The following is a 21,713-nucleotide window of genomic DNA, read 5'->3' on the forward strand; positions in this document are numbered from 1 at the left end:
ATCCCCAATAGTAATGGAAAAGAACTCCTACTCTTCTGAAATAATGCAAATTGTATTTTGCGCGTGACAAGAACCAGGAAGCATCATAAATTATCCAGCATTTGGATAGGTATTTATTACAGTGGTGGTTGTCGCCCACAGACCTTAAAAAGCACTGTCTTAACCATCACTGTTTCCCTTTTTGTTTTCTCAGTTGCGCCGTCCTTTCCAGGTGAATCTCATCTCTATTTTTTTTTAAGTAAGCAAGTGGTTGTGCTTTTGTTGAGACAGCACAAGTCATTTTGCTGCCTGAAGGTAAGGGCAAATTAGCACTCCTGTCCACCCACCCATCCCCACTGCTGTTGTTCCATGTACCAGAAGAGCAGTTGAAACTTCTTCCAACAGTGGCAATGAGACAACATCCTCCCCCACAGCTGAGGGCTACAGGCTATCTTAGTTGACTTGGGGAATTTTGGGGGTCTCCTGCCACCCTCAGCAGTTGCTGTCTGGGGGTGCTGCTTCGCTCTGCCTAATTGTAGAGCAGTTCCAGTGTCTTTGTGTAAAACTGTCTAATGATATGGCAAGAAACTGGTGATTGTAGCCAAACAGCACAAAGCCCACCGCTCTCAGGGCCCTCACCCTTAAGCGGTGTTGCTGCCAGCTCAAAAAAGTTGAATTCAAACCTCAACTTGAGAGGCACAAAGCGAATGGGCTGGAGGTCGCATTTATCCCCCAGGCCTGAGGTTCCCTACAGCTGAAGTAATGCAATTATTATTTCCATGACAGAATATAAGAGTGAGGTGTTTTAGTTAGCATTGTTAGATGGGGGTCAGAGGAATCACTCCTTACAAGACAAGCACCCCAAACCACAACTAATTTTCAGTCCAGTAGTCTGGCTAAGGCAAGGGTCGACAAACTAAGGCCCGGGAACCCGATGTGGCCCGCCGGGCTTGTAAATCCGGCCCACGGGCCCTGCTTACCACTCGGTCAGTCCCTGCGTTAAACCGGCAAGGGGCAGAGTCCTCGCCACATGGGGACTGACTTCCGCGATTCTGGCACGGCTTCCTGCAGCCAATCCGAAACCGCAGACGCCTCTGGGCAGGCGGTGACACTGGTGCAGCTTCAGATTGGCTGCAGGAAGCTCCTGTAGCCAATCTGAAGCAACGGATGCCGCTGTGCGATGCCCCTTCCTTCCTGCTGAGGTGGCTGCGTATGGCCAAGAGCCGAGCGGGAGGAAGCGGTGGCAGGGAGGCTGCCTCTGCCACCCAGGCCAGCGGCTTGGGCTCTGCGCCCCCGCGGACCCCTGGTCAAGGCAGAAGACAACGACAATGCTGCCAAAGACGAGGTGGCATCGGCGGCTGCGGCATGAGTGGCAGCAGGGGGGTACTTTTGGGAGGGTGGGTCCTTTCAGGAGAGGTCTGAGGGACAGTGGACCAGCCCTCTCTTGAAAAAAGTTTGCTGACCCCTGGGCTAAGGGTTAGTCTGGCAGAAGCAGGCCCATTCGTTAAATTTACCAGATTCTGATTACTGCACAGCTTGCCGAGTGAACAAAAAACACAATGCAAATATATACATGACTATTCTGGCGTAATTCCTGTTGAGTTCAATGGGGCTTACTCCCAGGTAGGCAGGTATAGAACTACAGCCTCTTGTGTCCTTGTCGGACCACAGCCTTGCCAGTTCTCTCTTTGAAGCAACCAAATGGCTTCAGGCAGCCTTCAATGCATATTTAAACTTAAAGAGCTCTCTGTTTCAGAAAGTGGGGGTGGGGGAAAGCAATCTAGTCTCTGAAGAGTAATGAAGGTACAAAACAAATGCTCAAAAGCAAGGCTTTCTTCATATTTTATAGTCATGTCCAAAAATCAAATTATATTGGGATAAAATATTAATAGAAGAACTTGCAGGCTATGATCAACCAAGGGACCCTTTAATAATATTACTTGGCTATGCTAAAGAGGTGCTACTTTAGGAGGACCAAGAAATGATAATTCATTGTTAACTGCCATTTGAATGACCATATGCCAGGAGCGGGGGGGGGGGGGGGATGGACCAAAACATCCCAGATTAAAAAAACTGGCTGAGTAAGGTCTAGGACTTAGCACAGATGATAAAATTAACAAACATAATCAGGGTCAAGGACGGCAGGACCACAGATATATCCAAAAACTAAGTTTGTTCCTATCTTATTGGAACAAGAAAATGTAAAATACAATAAAGAAATGTTATGTTATTGGGGAGACATAGACATAAGAAAGTTGAAGGTATATTTTTAAGCAGGATATATGTTTGATTGCATTTTGGGGGATCAATGATCTTAAATTACATTTTATTGCAGTATCAAATATTACCTAATTCCTACCATTTATTAATTCCTAATATTCACTAACAGACTCTAGTACCCTGGCTATAGCAATACATTCATATTCTGGGTTTTTCATTCCTCCCCATTCCTACCTCTTTTGAAATTAAACTATCACACCTCCACTCCACTGGAGAGAGACAGTTCTCTTTTGGATGCGCCAGGGAACTGGAAGTGTGCACAAGGACATTTTCTGTTTGCCCCATTGAATTCTTGGAGTGAAATACCTTCTGTTCTGTTCTATCATAGTATTTCAGTTTCACCTTTTAATCGTTCCATGATTATTTTCCTCTGGAATGACATTTTATACGTGCACACACAAATTACGTAAGAAAGTACTGGATGAAAGAGAGCTGGCCTCCAGAAAAACATTACCAGAGGCTACTAGAGGGCCCAGGAATTCAAAACAAGCATTGGAAATTATGTAATGCAGAGTCTTTGAACTCATCTGCTATGATTTTAAGAACGAATGGTGTGTGTGTGTGTGTGTGAGAGAGAGAGAGAGAGAGAGAGAGAGAGAGAGAGAGAGAGAGTCCTCCCTCCCCATTTGACTTAAAACTATTTAGACATCAGAACAAGGATGAATCAGTATAGCAATTTGACATAGTGACAGCACACTGGTTCACATCAGCTTGATATCAGTTGACTGTAGTGGCTGTAATATAAACTGTGCAATGGCATAAGTCTCAGATAAGAGACTTGTTTTGTTAATCATAAGTTCATAAATGAAACCAGTGCACTCAGAGGCACTATTGGCAATTCTGGCAACCAAGTACAAAGGGGTAAATAAAGCAGCATCAATAATCAAAGCTGTAATTATACATTTGTTTTTGAACAGGGACCTCTGGAAATATTACATGAAATAGTGAAAACCTGTATTTTTTTATTTTCATCTGAGCTGCTTTTTGAGCAGGACCCCTCTGCATCTCTCAGGCTGCCTTCGACTGCAGAAGGGGAATCACTGCTTAATTCGCTGACATTTTCCAGCACCTGTGTGTGCACTTTTCACAATAGGACTCAACCTGTCCAACTGGGAATACACAAAATGAAATCTCAGTTTGGTAAGATATTACTTTATTAAATTTATATCCTGCTCTTTCTCCCAAAGGCGCTTAGATATTACCATTCCCTAAATGTTCAAGGGAACATTACAGTGAAGTACAGTGTTTAGTTTATGGTGAATTCTTTTTATAAACACTCTGGACCACTGGATTAAATTTTTTAAAAGAGAGTTCTCTTTGGATTATGCCCAACCCTTGCTCAGCAAGTGTAATCCTGCTGCTGCTATCCCTGGAGAAGGAGGTCCCATTCCTGTTCCTCCCATTTCTATATGAATGATACTACCCAGATCGGCAGGTGGAGATAATTGCCACATATATTCCTCCTCCAAACCCCAGTCACGTGTCCTCAACATTGGTGAAAGTTAATAAGTTCCAAAGGATTTTGTACTATACCCTTTTGGAGGCCAAACATGCAGCAGATTTTAGTCTCAGCTTCCAGATCCCATCCAGAAAAGCAGAGAGAAGCATATCAGGAGGAACCACAGTAGTTTTTTTACCTTGCTACATTTCAAAATGCTTTCTGAATCAAATTTTAAAGCTAAGAATCCCATCAGCAGAATACTGTGGAAATCCACTGCTAGGTTCCCAAGAAAATAAGAGGTAAAAAAACACACACAAAAAGCCTCCTGGTAGAAACTATCATTCATATTTAACCAGTGCTATGCTCTGGCAACTGTCTGATGTGGGAATTATGGGCCTTTTCAGCAGTGTTCCCCTTCTATGGAATGCTATCCCCAGGGAAGCTTACCTGGAGCCAACACTGACATATTTTTAGCGAAAGATTGTCTTTTCTCTCAGGCATTTGCGTGTTAGTCTTTTCTTTGCAGAAAAAAATGGGTTGCAGCTCTCTGTGACCATTAGACTTATGTGAAGGGTTGGAGCAATTGGTTTTATGGTTTGTTTACCTTGAATACTGCTTAACATTTAAATAATCTTGCTTTTCATATGTTGCATTGTGTATTTTCCTAGTACACATAAGTGACTTTGAGACAATTGTGTAAAGCAACTGAGCGTAATGATATTGTCTCTCCATTTTTATATATGTAGATACAGAGACACTTGGCCTGGAACAGCAAAGGCTGCAATCCATACCTGCGACGAAGCCCCATTGAATTCAGTAGTAGTAGTAGTAGTAGTAGTAATAATAATAATAATAATAATAGTAATTTATTATTTATACCCCGCCCATGTGGCTGGGTTTCCCCAGCCACTCTGGGCAACTTCCAACAAAACACTAAAATACAATAACCTATTAAACATTAAAAGCTTACCTCTGAGTAGACATGGTTAGGATTGTAGCCATTGTAGACTTTATCCTGCTTGGTCACAAGTAAACAATAACTGCAACCCTCTATACCATTTTAGAAGGATGTGGCATGAATTGGGACAAACAAAACAGCAGATCAGAAACTAGTGCAGAGGTTCTCAAAGGCTGTGGTGTGCATCTCTGTTGTGGCAGGAGAGGATGGCAAGTGTGGTGGGAAGATTCAAGGACATAGCAAATATCAACATTTCAGTATGGTATAGTATTATTTTTTAGAACCTGGATATTTTGGGAATGATTCATGTTCTTATGTAGCTGCACTGTTTTATACTTTCTGGATGATATTATCATAAAGGTAAAGGTAAAGGGACCCCTGACCCATTAGGTCCAGTCGTGGCCGACTCTGGGGTTGCGGCACTCCCCATGATATTATAAAGCAGTTATGTCCTATGTTATTAATCAAGCACTGCTAGGAGTTGTTTCTTTTTGTTTCCACTGTATTTCTTATATCAATTAAAAATTCAGTGTTATGTGAGCAGATTTTTATTCTGAAAGTGTGGCCTGGCACCGGGGGGGGCGGCAGGGGGAGAGAGGGAGAGAGAGAGAGCCATTACTCTTGTGGCTGTTTCTGCACATTACTATATACACCCTGGCTTGTTTCCCCATCAACAGCAAACTGCAGACTCCTGAATCCTACTGCTCATGGGAAATAGTTAAAAACCTGCTAAGTTTCTAAGGTGAAATTAACATGCAGCTCAGTTTTAACAATTCATGCACATTCTTTGCAAGGGCTACCTGTGAAATATGATGTCTAAAATTAGTCAAAGGGACTTGTATAGAGAATGCAACTAGAGAGACAAAAGGGCAACGGCACATAGCAGAATTTCAGCTTTATTGCTACGTAATGCTGCACATGATTAGAATTTTATTATACCACTTAGACTTCAGTGCGTCTCAGCTGGATGAAATTCAATATGGCTGTGAGGTGCAATAAGGCTGGGGATTTCAGGCTGTGTGGATAATTTAAATGACCAGAAGCTATAAATAAATCCAGCTGTCAAGAACACACTCTTTTCGTTTTGCTTTATTCGAACATGGTGTTTCTAATTCAGAAGTAGTAATTCCTCTGAAGTCTATTAAAACAGGACTTTCCACAAAAACAAGAGGCTTGCTGCTTCTTTGAAGAATATGCCCCTCCTGCCCTTTAGCAGGGGTGAATTTGCCATACTACCCCTTTTTTAGGAGAAGATGCAAGTTGGTCTCTCATATGAGGAGAGTGCCTTCGGCATCACATGGACAGGCGTGCCCAACAGGAGGGGAGCAATCAAGCTGTTATTGAAGTCATGGCCACTTTCAAGGTAGTGTGGCTGGCACTACCTTTACTACCACGTCCGTCTTTGTGAAATAGCAGGAGGCTTTGGGCTGGAAAATGTAGGCCATCCTTAATTGAATTCTCCAATAGAACATGTAGAACTACTTGCTTCATGGAGTACATAAAAAACGTAAGAGGAGCCTGAAAGTTCAGGCCAGCCCATTTAGCCCGGCATCCTGTTTCACAGTAGCAACCAGATGCCCATGGCAGTGTGCAAGCACTCTGAGAGCCAGTGTGGTGTAGTGGTTAAGAGCGATAGACTCGTAATCTGGGGAATCGGGTTCGCGTCTCCGCTCCTCCACATGCAGCTGCTGGGTGACCTTGGGCCAGTCACACTTCTTTGAAGTCTCTCAGCCCCACTCACGTCACAGAGTGTTTGTTGTGGGGGAGGAAGGGAAAGGAGAATGTTAGCTGCTTTGAGGCTCCTTCGGGTAGTGATAAAGCGGGATATCAAATCCAAACTCTTCTTCTTCTCTTCCCACTTGTGATTCCTAGGAACTGGCAGTCAGAGGCACACTACATCCAATGGTAGAGGTGGACCACTCACAGTAACCACTCATAGCTTTATATTTCATGACTTTGGTGGCTATTCCTACGTTTTTATGGAAGAAGTACATCCATCGTGCCTCCATTCATTGTGACACCATTCAATGATCCTGGCAATTATGGTACAGATATACTGCAGAGTGTTCTCTGTGGCAAGTACTTCTAACGATTAGGATAGTAGTGGATAGCCTGTCATGGAACACTGCTTTCGGTGACATCTCTATGGTGAACATAAGGTATGATATAGCCCTTGAAAACCAATGTTATGGGCATGCCAACACCAGAATTAGTGCAAATCCCAATAAGAACTCCCCAATTCTTAGAGAACATACTTATTTGCAGGGGAAGGAGTGAAGACACTGTTCAAAAGAGTTTTGAATTTTTTTTTTTAGAATAATCCTGCCTCAAGGATCTTGAGTTATATTGACCAAGGACTAAATTATTGTCCCATAATAAAAATATTTAAGGTTGCTCTGACGTCTATTCGTTTGAATAAAACTTAGCCATGGATAACTTTAGTTAGATTGGGCTAGTGCAACCTTCACCAACTTACAGGTGTTTGGCATGGTAACCCACATCAGTCTTGGACAAGACATCTGTCCAAAACATTTATAGGGCACCAGGTTGTCAAAGGCTAGGCTAGTGTCTGTAACACAAAGAAGTAATATACTGTAGAGAGAACCATATGCAGAGCCAGAGATCTGCTTGTTCTTTTCATTTTAGCAGATCCCACCACTTGAAAAGACAAGGGAAAGGCAGTTTGTTTTTCTGCTCTGGAAATTACGATTGGACAGGTTGAGTCCCAATGAAAGAATCAAAGTTTTGAAATACAACTTTATGAGAACAAATGTTAATTCAAAGTCTTATGGAGCAACATGACCAAAAAGGTCACCTAGATTATGCTGAAGCAGAACACACCAGCCAAAAGTATCTTTAAAAGGTTAACTATATAAAAGTACAGTCATTCATGATCAAACTAAATTGCAGAGCCCTACAATTACTTAGTAATGAAGTTCTGTATTTACTTTTCCCCTTGATCCATGTCATATGCTAAAGAGATTGACTTTGAATTTTTAATTTTATGATGAGAGAAAAAAATGAAAGTGACATTTTTCTTAATGGCAAAGCTTGAATGGCTTGTAGGAGACATGGGAACAGCGCTAGGTGGAAATCATGCATGCTCTGTTCTTTCAGGTATGATAAACCAAGTTCTTGGCCCTGTATTAAGAAATGTCAGATACATTATTCAAATGTGCTAGCTCTTGTCTTCTTCTTTTTGGAACCTATCCTTTATAAAGCTAGGATATGCACAATAAATAAACGTTAGTAACAAAGCTATGTGTGGCACCAACATTACAACGAACAACCACAGACCCATTTCCTCATTTTGAAAGACTAAACTAAAATAGATATTTTTAATCAGGAATGCAAAGTGAAGAAAAATCTACTAAGGAAAGCCATTATTTAATCCTCACGTATAAAAAGTGCCCTGCCTCCTCTTTCTTCACTTTCATATAAATTGATGGAGTCTTTTCCACAAAGCAATGAAACCAATTTATCTTGATAAATGACAGGAAATATATAACTTTCCCCCCTCAAACCCTTTTGAAAACACTTTGTTAGCATCAGAAACACTCTGGTGAAGCCAGCCATGTCAAATGCTGACAGAAGTTTGCATAAATAAGAAAAATTAAGCAGGAATGAATATTTTGGCCAAGAAAGGGAGTAGGCGCAAATGTTAATCTTCAACTCTGACTGTGAAACTGTTCAGATGTTTACAGATTGCCACTGTTACTCATGGGAACTGGGCATGTTTTGGTAGCGAGGCAGTGTGGTATAATGGTTACAGTGCTGGACTAGCCTTGGGAGACCAGAGTTCAAATCCCTTGGGCCAGTCATTGTCTCTGAGCTTGACCAACCTTCCAGGGTTATTGTGAGGTCAAAAGGGGAAGGACAAAAACCATGTACACCATTACTGAGCTTCTTAGAGGAAAGGTGGGATATAAACATAATAAATTTATCTACTCACTAATATGGGAAAAGAGCCAGAATTAGCATGTTATTCTAAATGTGCTTATGTATAGTGTCATTATATATTTTAGTCACTAGGTGGCACTGGATTTAGTGGCATCTGGGTAGAATCAGAAGCTCCCTATAGCTTTTCTTTGAGACAGTAAGGTTATTGCCATACTTCTTCATGCAGGTGGTGTCATAAAGCCTGCTGTGGCAATCCTTAATTAGATTTTAGTTTCTCTGGTTTACACACAGATGGTCTGAGGACAACATCCTTCTAATTCATTGTACCTTTTCTGTAGTCTTGTATAGAACCTGGACTCTGAAATTTTACCACATCAAAGAACTAGAAAGTTGATCCTGCTGGTCCCTAGTACCATCAATCAATAAAACAGGCAGGGAGTTATTTAGTAGTCATGGTGCACTAGAATACGAAATGGTGTGCAAGTCTTTATTTAGACAAAGTGCTCCGTAATATTTTTTTTAATTTGCAGTTTTTTATTTCAAAACTAAAATATTACATGGGGGCTAGCAGTTAAACATATGGAAGCATAATGCCCAAAGTACATAAATAGGTTGATGAAATAATAAACAAGCAAACTTCAAACAAAAATAATTTCTAACAACACCCCCACCCCCCAAGTGCTGAGGACCTCCCATTAATGCTGAGACTCTGGCCTGTGTACTGACCAACTGCTGATATTTCACTATAGTTTACTATTATTGTTTTAAGTATTTATTGATGCGGCACATCATGGGGTCTAGTGGCAGCTGGTAACATTTTGACTTGGTAGGGCTGCAATTTTATCCTTGCTGCCTTCATCACAATGAGACCCGTACAGGAAATGTGCCGTTATAAATGTGCTGAGTGCCATTATCTCCTCATTAAAAGACATCAATTATTCTTCGCACATCTGTGGACAGGAATTTTTTTTTAAAAAATGTGCTTTGCCCCCAGTAGCCCTAGTGCAAGAGCCTCCACGGTCTGGGGTCTTCTGACAAATTTTAAAGTTACACAGTCATTGGGTTTTCCAAGCTATGCTCCAGTTCCAGTAAAAAAAGCATTACCATTTTCCTGCTACGATGTACCGCCTTAGAAGGCCCAGCCTTCTTTTTTATGGCAGTCCTTCCCTAAGAATTTATGCCAAGAAAATGGTCACTGTTCGTATCTTAAAGAGTCCAGCAAGTTGTCCATCAGACTCTCCAGACAACATCAGAGACAACAATGGCTAGGGCTTAGATGCCGACTCAGTGCCCCTAGTGGTCAAATGGACACTTGTCCCTGAAAGTCTGGTTGAGATCAGCTTTCCCGGGCCTGTCATCTTCAAAGGGCTTATGCTTGTTTCACACTTAAATCAATAATTTATTTTAGATGAGAAATCCATGTGGAGAAAAGCTCTAAGAAACAAACAAACAAACACACACACACACACACACACACACACACTACAAGGCCCCTGCATTATGTTTTGTGGACACAAATTGGCCCAACAAAGACTCCCCCCCCCTACTCCTCAACCAGTTTTTACCAAAGCTTTATCTGTTCTGAGGCACAGTCCCACAAGGCACTTAAGCACATGTTTAATTTTGCAACTATAATGGTTGCCCTGAGACTGCAGAAAACAATGGCATTTGGACACTTTGCCACATCAACACTTTGAGGAACAAAGCAGCATTAATCACCACCCATCTGTGACTTTCCCCCCTCAGGTTAAGTTAAAATTATCCCACACCTGTACCTTGCAGGAAATACCAAACTGCTGGACTTCTTACAATAGAACTTCTCACATCAGCAAAGCTCACACATCTGGACTCTTTAGGGAACCCTTTAAGGATATGTGGTGCTATCACTAACATGAGAAGGCTCATTCATTTTTTTTTCTAGACAGAGATAAGCTTGGCATAGTGAGAAACCACTACTTACACAAACACAAACACACATACACTTATCACGGGAATGATAATTGCTCAACTGTCTTGTTTACCATAGTTACACTTTTGGAAGCTGCAGGATGCGAAAACAAAACCTGACAATACTTAAACAGCTGCTATGTTGATTCAGCTCCTAATCATCTGACCACTATTGTCTCACTTCCATTAGTTACCCTGATTGTCTGTCATTTTCACACAATATCTTTTGCATTTTGATAGCATTTTTTTCAAAAAATAGTAATAATACATGAACTACCATACTTTTCCGTATAGAAGATGAGTTTTTTTTTACTCTAAAATAATGTTCAAAATCAGGTGTCATCTTATACATGGATAGTGCAGATTGGTTGCAGCCACAAGCAGGAGCTTGTCAGCAGCAATTGGGTAAGTGAATGGTGGCTGCGGCAAGGGTTGTTGTGGATTGGCTGCCGCTGTGACAATTGTTCCTGCGATTGCCATCCATAGTTGTGAGCAGGCAGACACTTGGCAGTTTTGGTTTTGCATGCAATTGGCAGCCTTTGTCAGTTGGGTGAATGTTGGGTTTTTTTGCATCCCCCCCCCAAAAAAGCTCAACAACTCTGGCAATCCCCTCCCTAAAAAGCTCAACAACTCTGAGCCATCTCCTCCCATTTTCTTAAATCGGACTCCCCAAAAATAGGGGTTGTCTTATACATGGGTGCGTGTTATACACGGGAAAATACTCTGTGTGTGTGTATGCAAACATTAAGAAGAAATAACAGAATAACTGTCTTCCCTGCATCTGTTGTGCCAGCCTTTTTGGCAAATAGCAAACAAAAGAAAAAGTTATAAAACTAATTTTTGCTGCACCGTAGTGCTGGAGTGGCAGGAAAAAGAGAGAGTTGCAGTTGACAGGATTTTTAAAGTGGCAGTATCAGACACCTCAGACTTGGCCCAAGATGCAGTGGCCAAGAGGTTTGGTCACCACTGGTCCACTTAATGTTTCTGTTCCAAGTCATAAATTAGAAAGGATCTGTGTCCTTTCAGAATAATACAGCTGCTTATGGTACTACTTCACATTGCTAAGTCTTAGCTCAGTATATGATCATCGCCAGGAGGTGGCCAAAGCTAGTTTCCTGTACATAAGAGAAGGTGATAATGGGTCAGTAGGATGAGGTGCCCTTGTTGCATCACACTTGTCTGTAAGCAAAGAGAATGTAGGGATTTTAACTTGCTGTAGCTGTAAGGTGTTTGCCGATTCAATCTCTATTATTTTGCTTATGGTTACTGAATATTACTAAATAGCAGACTGATGATGGTAAGCAGACCAGTAGTGGTGGCTGAGTGGGGGAACTGTCAGAGCTGGAATTTTTGTTTGTTTGTGCAAAAGCAACATTTTTTTTCTAAGTAGGAAGGAAGTTTAATTCACTTTTGAGTAAAACATACCAAAGCCAGACAATTGTATTTTATCACTTTTCCACTGTCTCCTGAAACAGATGGAGATCAACCAACCAATGTAAAGACAGCACACTTGGAGAATAAATGAAATAATCTGGACACAAAGGAAAATGCTTAAGCAAACACACCCCAGTATCCTACTCAATCCAGCATCAGGCTAGCAGCAAAGAGCCTCTCCTGGGTTTTTTGCTGCTCCGGGATGGCTCCCTCCTGAGTCCCAGGTGGAAGTGGTCAACAGTTCTTCCCTGATCACCTAGCAGCAGCGATTAAGTCACTGAACATCCTTAGCAAGGGTGCTGCCTACCTCTGCTTTTGGTGCTCTAATTTTGAGAAATGTCCTATGGACTTACTTAATAAAAGAAAAAAAGAAAAGAAAAGAAAAGAAAGCTGCTAACCCAGTAAATGTATATCCCCTCTACCCACCCACCCCATTGGAGCCCTGCAAAGGGTTATGGATGTTTATTGTCTATGTTGAGACTCAAGTTTGCATAAGGTAGCAACAAATGTGGTGTGGGGAAGGGGTTCAATCAGAGTAAATGGTTTTGAATTGATATTAGTATTAATATTAATATTAACATCTTTTATTTATACCCCGCTTATCTGGCTGGGTTTCCCCAGCCACTCTGGGCAGCTCCCAACAGAATATTAAAAACATGATAAAACATCAAACATTAAAAACTTCCCTAAACAGGATTTTCTTCAGATGTCTTCTAAAAGTAAGATAGTTGTTTATTTCCTTGACATCTGATCGGAGGGCATTCCACAGGGCAGGTGCCACTACTGAGAAGGCCCTCTACCTGGTTCTCTGTAACCTCACTTCTGGCAGTGAGGGAACTGCCAGAAGGCCCTCGACGCTATACCTCAATGTCTGAGCTGAACAATGGGGGGTGGAGACACTCCTTCAGGTATACTGGGCCGAGGCCATTTAGGGCTCTAAAGGTCAGCACCAACACTTTGAATTGTGCTTGGAAATGTAGTGGGAGCCAATGTTTCAGTACCAGTGTTATATGGTCTCAGCAGCCACTCCCAGTCACCAGTCTAGCTGCTGCATTCTGGATTAATTGTAGTTTCCGGGTCACCTTCAAAGGTAGCCCCACATAGAGTGCATTACAGTAGTCCATGGTGTTTCCGGATTTCTTTTTCTCAGCGGAATTGTGCTAAAACAAATTAATAGTGTTAGAATCATTAAAAGCAGGATTCTTTGCTCCATTCTGACGTCAGCTAATTATCTGGTTGTAGATTTAGAAGGCAGCCACTGAATGTTCCTGTTATGGTAGAAAGCATCATAAAACGCAATATGGGAAGGGAATCTATAGCAATATAATAGGGGTTTTCTTTCTTCTAACCACCACCGTCATAAGATTTTGTATAATTTGACAGCTTTAGCATGTCTTCTGCAGAATAACATTGCAGTAAAGAATAAGGCAGCTAGCAGCTAATGAGGAAACATGCCAGCTTTTCATACACACTGAGGGGGGAAATGTGCCTGGTCACATTATCCTCCTCCTCTAATGGCTTGAGACTATTGTTGGAGAACTGAAATTAGACCAGAGTTGGGTTTTAAAAAATTCTTTTGCATATTCCTTCTTGGAAAGTTATATGCTAATCCCATTTTAAATTTTCTCTTGTACTTCACACATAAACAGAATAAATAATTCTGCCTTTCTCTCTTCTTCTCTCTTTTTAGGAAGATGCTCTCAGACTGCCAGTCTCCAAAATAATCAGATGCTATATTCGGCATTCAAAAGCACTTCATGATCTATGAGCCTCAAGTCCTAAGCTTTTGCTCAGCTGCTTAGCTTTTGCCAGTTGTTCACTTAATTTCAAAGTGTATCTCTTTTTTTAAGGACAACTGCAATGATGAAAGCTTGAAATTTCAAATGGTTGCCGAAATGTGAGAAAAAGTGTACAACAGCTTCATCACAGTATGCGTGCACACAAACACACACACACATTGGTAACATGTATACAGTATTCATCTTTGTTCAGCCAAAAAAGGCTCATTTACAGTAGAAGCTCCTCATACAGAACTAGGATAAATTCTCTAAATACAGCTATCTGTTGGTCCCATTTTTTATACATTATACATGTCCACAGATAACCCAGAATTAATCAATCACATAAATCATATCTACTCCTGTCCTTAACCCAATTACAAGACTTGCATAGCTGAGCACATATGGTAATGCAAGTTTCCTGAGCAGAACCTTTAAACAGCAATTGCAAGAACAGAAAAATCTAGAACGGAAAGAGGGCTCTGGAGATTTGATCCATTGCAGCCCATTATAATAATAGGCCCTTATTTACTTATAGTTATATATTCTGCCTTTTTTTGTGTCACGGAACCCAAGACACTGTTCTATCCAGTGTGAACAGAGACAGGGTATTTGGAAGATTGCCAGGGTAACTGGGCATGATGTCACAGGAAGAATTTGGGGCCTTTGGCACCAGGCTTGGAGTAGCTAAAAAAGAGAGAGAGAATAATTATGGCAGGCTGGGAAAAATGCCTTGGACTCCAGTGGGGAACAAGCTCCTGTTGAGATGACCATGCTGTAATATGCTACAGCTGGCAGAGATTGGGGGTGGTGTAAACTTTTGTAACACTACATTCATTTAGGGTGCATGTGCAGAAGTATTTCAGCTTGCCAGATGGAATGATCCCCTCTCTCCTTCCCCCATGTGTTGTTTTAGGGGTTCCAGCCCTGAGTGCTCACTGGAAGGACAGATCATGAAGCTGAGGCTCCAATACTTTGGCCACCTCATGAGAAGAGAAGACTCCCTGGAAAAGACCCTGATGTTGGGAAAGATGGAGGGCACAAGGAGAAGGGGACGACAGAGGACGAGATGGTTGGACAGTGTTCTTGAAGCTACCAGCATGAGTTTGACCAAACTGCGGGAGGCCTGGTGTGCTCTGGTCCATGGGGTCACGAAGAGTCGGACGCAACTAATTTACTAAACAATAAACAACAACAACTCATGGGGGAGGAAGTGATTAACCCCTCCCCCAATCACTAATTTCCCTTGCAAATACTTTTAACTTGGTCACTTTTAACTGTTTGATATCAGTCTGGACTGCATTTTCAGTGGGGGGCTGGGGGACACAGAAAGAGATAAGCATACTCCAGCTAATGGTCCATCTTCTCTGCAACTGAATTATCTTTGCAAAGATGAGTTTGGGAACATGTCATTGCTGAGGTAAAGTATGATTCCATCCTTAGGGTCAAACTAGACACAACTCTAGTGATGGCTGTTACCATAAACAGCATTTTTATCTTCCTCTCCTCCAAGTAAGTTTTGTGAGTCCTGACATGACAGCATCCCTGCCTCCACTTGTGGCAGCTAACAATGTGGAACAGGAAGTAGAAAAATTGAGGTTATTATGACACAACCATGTCAGGTAAGTGCCATTAGAGATTCAAGAGGGGGGAGCCAAACTTGTCCTTGTCACTTTTGACATCTTCTGAACAACTGGTGTAAGATCTTGAATGTTCCTGAAAGGAGCCATGCATGACGGATTATTGTCATTGTTTCTGTATAAAGAGCAATATTCTTATGGGGTGGGGATTTCTTGCTCAAATGCAACCCACCTAAGACAGAATTGTTTACTTTGCCATCAGCTTTTCAAGTCTCCCTTGTCATATTTGCTAGCTACTGAACGTATCTGTGTGGCACTTGTCACCTTTCATCCAACAATCATTTCTTTATAGGTAACGAAGCTCTGTAACAGTCAGCACCAGATGGTAAATGGAAGAAAGTGTATTTTTCAGCAAAGAACGTTGCATACATTAATTAAGATACAAGCTGAACATTTTATAGATAGTGGTGAGGCTAATACTCAGACAGAGAGAAGAGAAGAGTGCTCAGCAAAAAGTTGGTGGCAAAAAAGGAAACAAACCTGCAAAGTTCCCCTTAGGAGAACTTGCTGACATCTCTAAACCAAGCATCATTACAACTAAAGAGCTCAAGGGAGAGGGCTGTGTACTGCCCAATGTCCTTCTTACCAAGAAGACCAGAGACACTTGCTCCTGGAAAGCTGGTGGGTAGATTTGTAGACACATGGCCCCCTCCCTCATCAATGTTCAGAAGCTCTGAAAGCAGTTTTACAGTCTACTACTGAGATTTTATTTCCAGGACAAGAAAATGTAAAGCTAGGCACAGCTGTAACTTCATTGTTCTGCAGCCTGGCTCCAGATAAGCATGGATTCCTAGAACTGTAGAGCTGGAAGGGTCCCTGAGGTCAAACAGCTCTTACAAGTCAGGCAGTTCTCTCCAATATTCTTCCAGAGAAGGAGAAAACAAGCTTGCTCCATCTTCCCTGTGACAGCCCTTTAGACATTTGAATATGGCCATCCTAGGCCTGAATGTGCCAGTTATGTAATTGCACTGTTATGTCCTAGCACTATCTTAATACTTAGTTCTAGTATTTTGAGCTACTATGTCCACAAAAGCAGCTGATTGGATTTGGCCATAATTAAAGGTTAGCTTGTACCACTCCAAACATTCAGCATCTTCCTCTTTAAAAGGTAAGTTTCCCATGACTGAAATTCTGTCTTTTGTTGACATTATTTTACTAGAGTCAGAAAAGGAGAAGAAAAACCAGAAAAGAGAAAATTGTTGCCTGCAGATATTTCTGCTGCAGAAGGAATTAAGGGAGAGGGATATGAAAGACAACAATTCCAAATCCAATAAAAAGAAGAAGGCTGGTATAATTATAATAGGATATGTGGTGTTTGTTGTTTCCTTTCATATCTGTTTCCTCAAGACTTATTATAATAACAGCACTGCCTGAAAGTATGTTAGGCCTATGAGTTGAAATAAAGTCCAGGAAACTATGTGCATAATTGAGGGATTGGGGCCTCTCTCAACAGCATGCAATGGGGTGGGGTGTGAGTACTGTGATAAATCACCCGAAATTGGACAGAGGCAACTTCGGTGAGTGAACTCTCTTGTGCAAGATGACTCTGCTTGATTCTGGATGATTTTCTCCACTCCTTTCCAACAGTCCCCTCACACACAACTATATAGGTGGGTCTCCCCCATTTCCTGCAGCTTTTTAAAAAAGTGAAACAGGTGTACAACTAAATGCAAGAAGGTGAAGAGGGGTGGAAAGTTGCCTTCAATTAGCCTCCTTCTATTCACAATTCTTACAAATCAAGACAGTATCTCAATGAATAAATGTATTACTAACGTAAGTTTAAATGTCTTTTTAAAAACAAATAATTGCAATACATTTTATTACTACCTTTATTATTTATTAAAGTAATTTACAGGCTTTATTTCTGTTACTCATTGTTCTGTACACATTTCCCTACACGAGCAGGTGCCAAAGTTTCCAACGCTACCCTAATTTCAAGTCCGTTCTGTTCCTTCTGTATAGGAAACAAACATACTTGACAAATAGTGATGTTGATGTTTGGGAAAACAGCAGAAAACAAATGTTTGAGTGACAGAAAAGTGTGTATGCACTGCCACTGCCGCCCCCAACAATGCTCTATTAGGTCCTTTTAGACAGAACTCATTACAAAATAACGACAGCGATGACAATTGAAATGTCCTCATAGTTGAATGCAATCTGTTCTTTTTCACCAAGAAGAAAATTGTAATTCTGTGTTGCTTTCCTTCCTTTTTTTGTGCTCAGAGGAGACAAAAGCAAGTAAAAACACGAGAATTGTGGCACACTCCACTGCTATGCTGAGTAGTGTATTATATTACAATTATGATAATCTTTTTTTCTCACGTTAGAAATTTGCTTTGGGGGAGGGGAAACCATCTGTTTCTTGGGCATCTTTGGCTGACTGGAGCAAATCAAACTTTTACTGAAAACAAATTATGGGAAACAGAATGAAAATATCATGGCTATATGCTTCAGAGCACTGCTGGAACAGCTCTGCTGAACTGAGAGGGACAGAAGCAACTAAGATCCAATAGATTAAAGTTCGCCTGTAATGTCATTTCAAAATGCAAATGGCCATTACAGAAATAATAATACTTGTAGCCTTAGAAGGTATGAAATGACGAACCTTTCTGCAAACAATCATGACATATGTGGCTAAAATCAGTTCTGCAGACAGTGCTGGAATATTTACTAACCAAACCTAGAATAAAAATGTAATAAAAGCCCTGTTGGATCATGCCTAAAGCCCATTCCCTGTGGCTGGTAGAGATGCATACTACCACTGATAGTGGAGGTAGAACACAGCCATAGTAACTAGTAACCATTGATAACTTTATCCTCCATCAATTCTCAAATCCTGTTCTAAGCCATGCACCTTTGTGGTCATATTTTTGGAGCAGTACCTTCAAAACTAAGCACAAGTGAAGCCCCACACAGAGGATGTTGGAATGATCTAATTTTGAGGTTACAGACCCCTGAAGCACAGTGGCCAAGCTATTCCAGTCCATAAACGGGACTGCAGTTGCCTTACCGAAGTTTACAGAAAGTGCTCCTAGCCACTAGTAAAAAAGATGTGGTTCAGGAGCAGCCCAGGCTGTAAACCAGAGGGAGTGAAGCCCCTTTCTGGAAATGGCAAATTGACAGTCTCCCAATCTCCTGTCCATGGTGTTTTGCCAAATGTAGGAGCTCTTTCGGATTCAAAGGCAATCACAACACAATTCTTGTTCGATGCTTTTATTAAATTGGAGGCTTAGATACAGCACCAAAAAGCAGTGAAACTGTCTTTAAGCAAACTAACAGAAAATACTTTTCCATTCAGTTATTGGGAGGTCCAAGGATTAATAACTGAAATACTCCAGCTGACTAAGACGCAGCACCATCTCGGTCAGGGTCTACATCAAAGCTCCGGGGGACAAACCCTATCTAAAAGGTTTATATACTCTGAACCCTTAGCGGCTATGTGCTGGCTGGCCTAATACCTAAATTCATTTCCCCTGTTAAGCTAGGCCAATATACAAGGGCCAACATGGTTAAGCAACTCTGCAGCTGCTCTACTGCCTGCAGGAACTCATCCTACAGCTGGCCCACCAGTGGATCTTCCCACATCCTGCTGCCACTTATCCCTGGAGCACAAACAGTAAATCAAAACAATAAAGCCAACCAAAAACCCTTGCAGTTACCAAAGGTGCCAATAAGTAGGGAAGATTCATACAATCCAATCAACCTATGTCCTTATAATACAAATGTATTCCACAGTAGGTTTCCCCTACACTTGGTACCCACCCACCCACCCACTCACCCACTCTCATTGTGCCTCCATAGGATTCAAGCTTCGTATATTGGCCCTCATCAATGCACTCAGGCACTGGTTCAGGGATTGCACAGCCTCACTTGGTTCAATTGTAATAGAGAAGTAGAGCTGAGTGTCATATCAGAAATGCCCTAGGACAAAAAATACCTTAAATATCTTATGATTTTGTTTGATATCAAGTTTTAATGCAACTTTGCATTGCATCTTCCATCTGAAACCCTGGAGACCTCCTGCCAGTAGCTATATAGACAATAACGACCTAGATAGGGGTCGTTGTTTGCTTCAGTACAAGGCAGCTTCCTATGTTGCTACTATACATTTTCTGTTTTTGTGTTGTTGTTTTTTGCAACTGAGATGAAATTTATCAGATGACTTTTTTCTGATTAAACTTTGAAGATTCCTATGCCACCCTACACTCTAGATACTATAGTTTTATTTTTGCTCCCTGGCTATAATTTTTCACCCTCCACAATGCCCTAGAAGACCTAACATAATTCCAGGACAACGGAACTGTCACCATTTCCTACTCCATTGCTCTAGAATTATGCTAGGTCTTCTAGGGCAGTGTTTCCCAAGCTTTCTCTGACCATAGCCCCCTTCTGAACTTATTTCCTTTCTATAGGCCCCCCATGGGTGTAGCCAAGGGGGGCAGGGGGTAGATGACCCTCAATAAGTAAAAATCAATACAAATCTGAGGTTCTGCCCCCCCAACAAAAATGTGGAGGATGAAAAATGGCAGCAAAAATAAAACAGGGTGGAAAGAAAAACAGTACTACTGGAACTGCTAATGGTAAGCCAAATCCCCAAGAAACTTGGATAATTTTGAAGGTATTGAAAGCACAACTATTTAGACCATTGGTAGGCAAACTAAGGCCCAGGGGCTGGATCCGGCCCATTCGCTTTCTCAATACAGCTCGCAGTCTGGGAATCAGTGTGTTTTTACATGAGTAAAATGTGTGCTTCGATTTAAAATGCATCTCTGGGTTATTTGTGCGGCATAGTAATTTGTTCCCCCCCCCCGCCCAAAAAATATAGTCTGGCCCCTCACAAGTTCTGAGGAACAGTGGATCGGCCCCCTGCTGCTGAAAAAGTTTGCTGACCCCTGATTTAGACAAACATTCCTGACCTCTTGATTGAACCTCCAGCTTTGTTTTAACTGCTGGTATAACTGGTATGCTATTTAAATCACTTTGTTTATTGTATGTCTTAATTATGAATGTTTGAAGGTTGGATGAAATTATTTTATTGTGTTTTTTCATTATGCATATTTTTATAACTGGTTTTATACATGCAAACTGCCTAGAATTCATTTTGGCAAGCAAGTGGTGTATAAATTAATAAATGCAGTATTATTATTATTATTATTATTATTATTATTATTATTATTATTATTATTATTCCACACCCCCCCACAACTTCTCTGCCACAAATAGGGTTGGAATTTTGAGAAGGCATGTATACAGCTCTAATTGCTTTTAGTTAAGAGATTAGCAGGGGAAATCCTAGTAGGAAATAAACAACCATGTTTATGCCTGACCTTTTTTGTGTACTAGTCTTTGAGTCAGAGAAACTGTGATGTAGACTTAATTGTGCTACTTATTACCATGTCTTTGATCCACCACCTGGAAGATTAAAGTTTATGTAACTCCTAAATTATCTACCTGGCTGCCTTCAGTTTGTCATATCTGGGTCAACTGAACATACATTTTGGGTCATTGGTCTCTACAGCTTGTGTAACCTAACTACACTTCTCCAGCAGGTGTCAAACTTAAAATTTGCTCTCCAAGGCCACAAGAGTCATTGTATCTAGAGAAAGTAATTTAGTCCAGAGTTTGGACCCTGTTTCTTTTCTTTATTCATGCTACTTTTTATTTTTAAAAGACCTGATTTTGCCTGCTCATATTAAGCAAGTTTTGCACTGAAGGCAAAAAGTCTTTCCCTGCTTGGTAGTCGGGGCAGAGGGGAGGAACATAATTTCTAAGCACTAGATCCCTTGTTAGGAAAGTATGCCAATACCTATTCCTTCCTTAGATCTGGATTCCAACGAGCTTTTATTCTGTTCTGCACCTGGCATATGGAGGCACCTTGCTCTCTCAGAGGTCCTTTGTTTTGCCTAGCCTGGCACTCCAGTGTTGGGGAAATGGGTTATGATCCAATTTTAAAAAAGAAAGAAAAGAAAAGAAAAGCACCTGCTGTTGCATCTGGTGTAGCTGGAGCATATGCAAACTTGCGACAGCCAGGCCATTAATTTCTGCGCCAAGGATTTTATGAAAAGGGACACTGCTAAAATGTGAAATAACATAAAATAAACACGGGTAAGAATTACCACATTCTACATGGCTACATCCTGTCATAACACTTATTCCAGTTCCCAATCCTGAACAAGCAACATAGAAAACATTTGAAGTCAAAGGTTCCCAGAAACATCATTTCCCAGATGTCATCCATTTAACAGCAATGGGCACTGGGTCCACAATTAATATACCTGGACAAAACCGGAGCTTTAATTTATTTTAATCTGGTAATATAATTATTTTCATCCTATGTGTTAGCATTTAGAACTTTT

General features: G+C 41.2%; 1 long non-coding RNA gene across 3 annotated transcripts in view; it reads right to left on the bottom strand.

Annotated features, from left to right (window-relative positions):
- Positions 1-21,713, bottom strand: part of LOC310757669 — a 56,121-nt gene that overhangs the window by 10,919 nt on the left and 23,489 nt on the right. The gene's annotated exons all lie outside the window — the stretch shown is intronic.

Source organism: Podarcis filfolensis, assembly GCF_964270895.1.
Source record: "Podarcis filfolensis genome assembly, chromosome: 2".
NCBI classification, from domain to species: Eukaryota; Metazoa; Chordata; class Lepidosauria; order Squamata; family Lacertidae; genus Podarcis; species Podarcis filfolensis.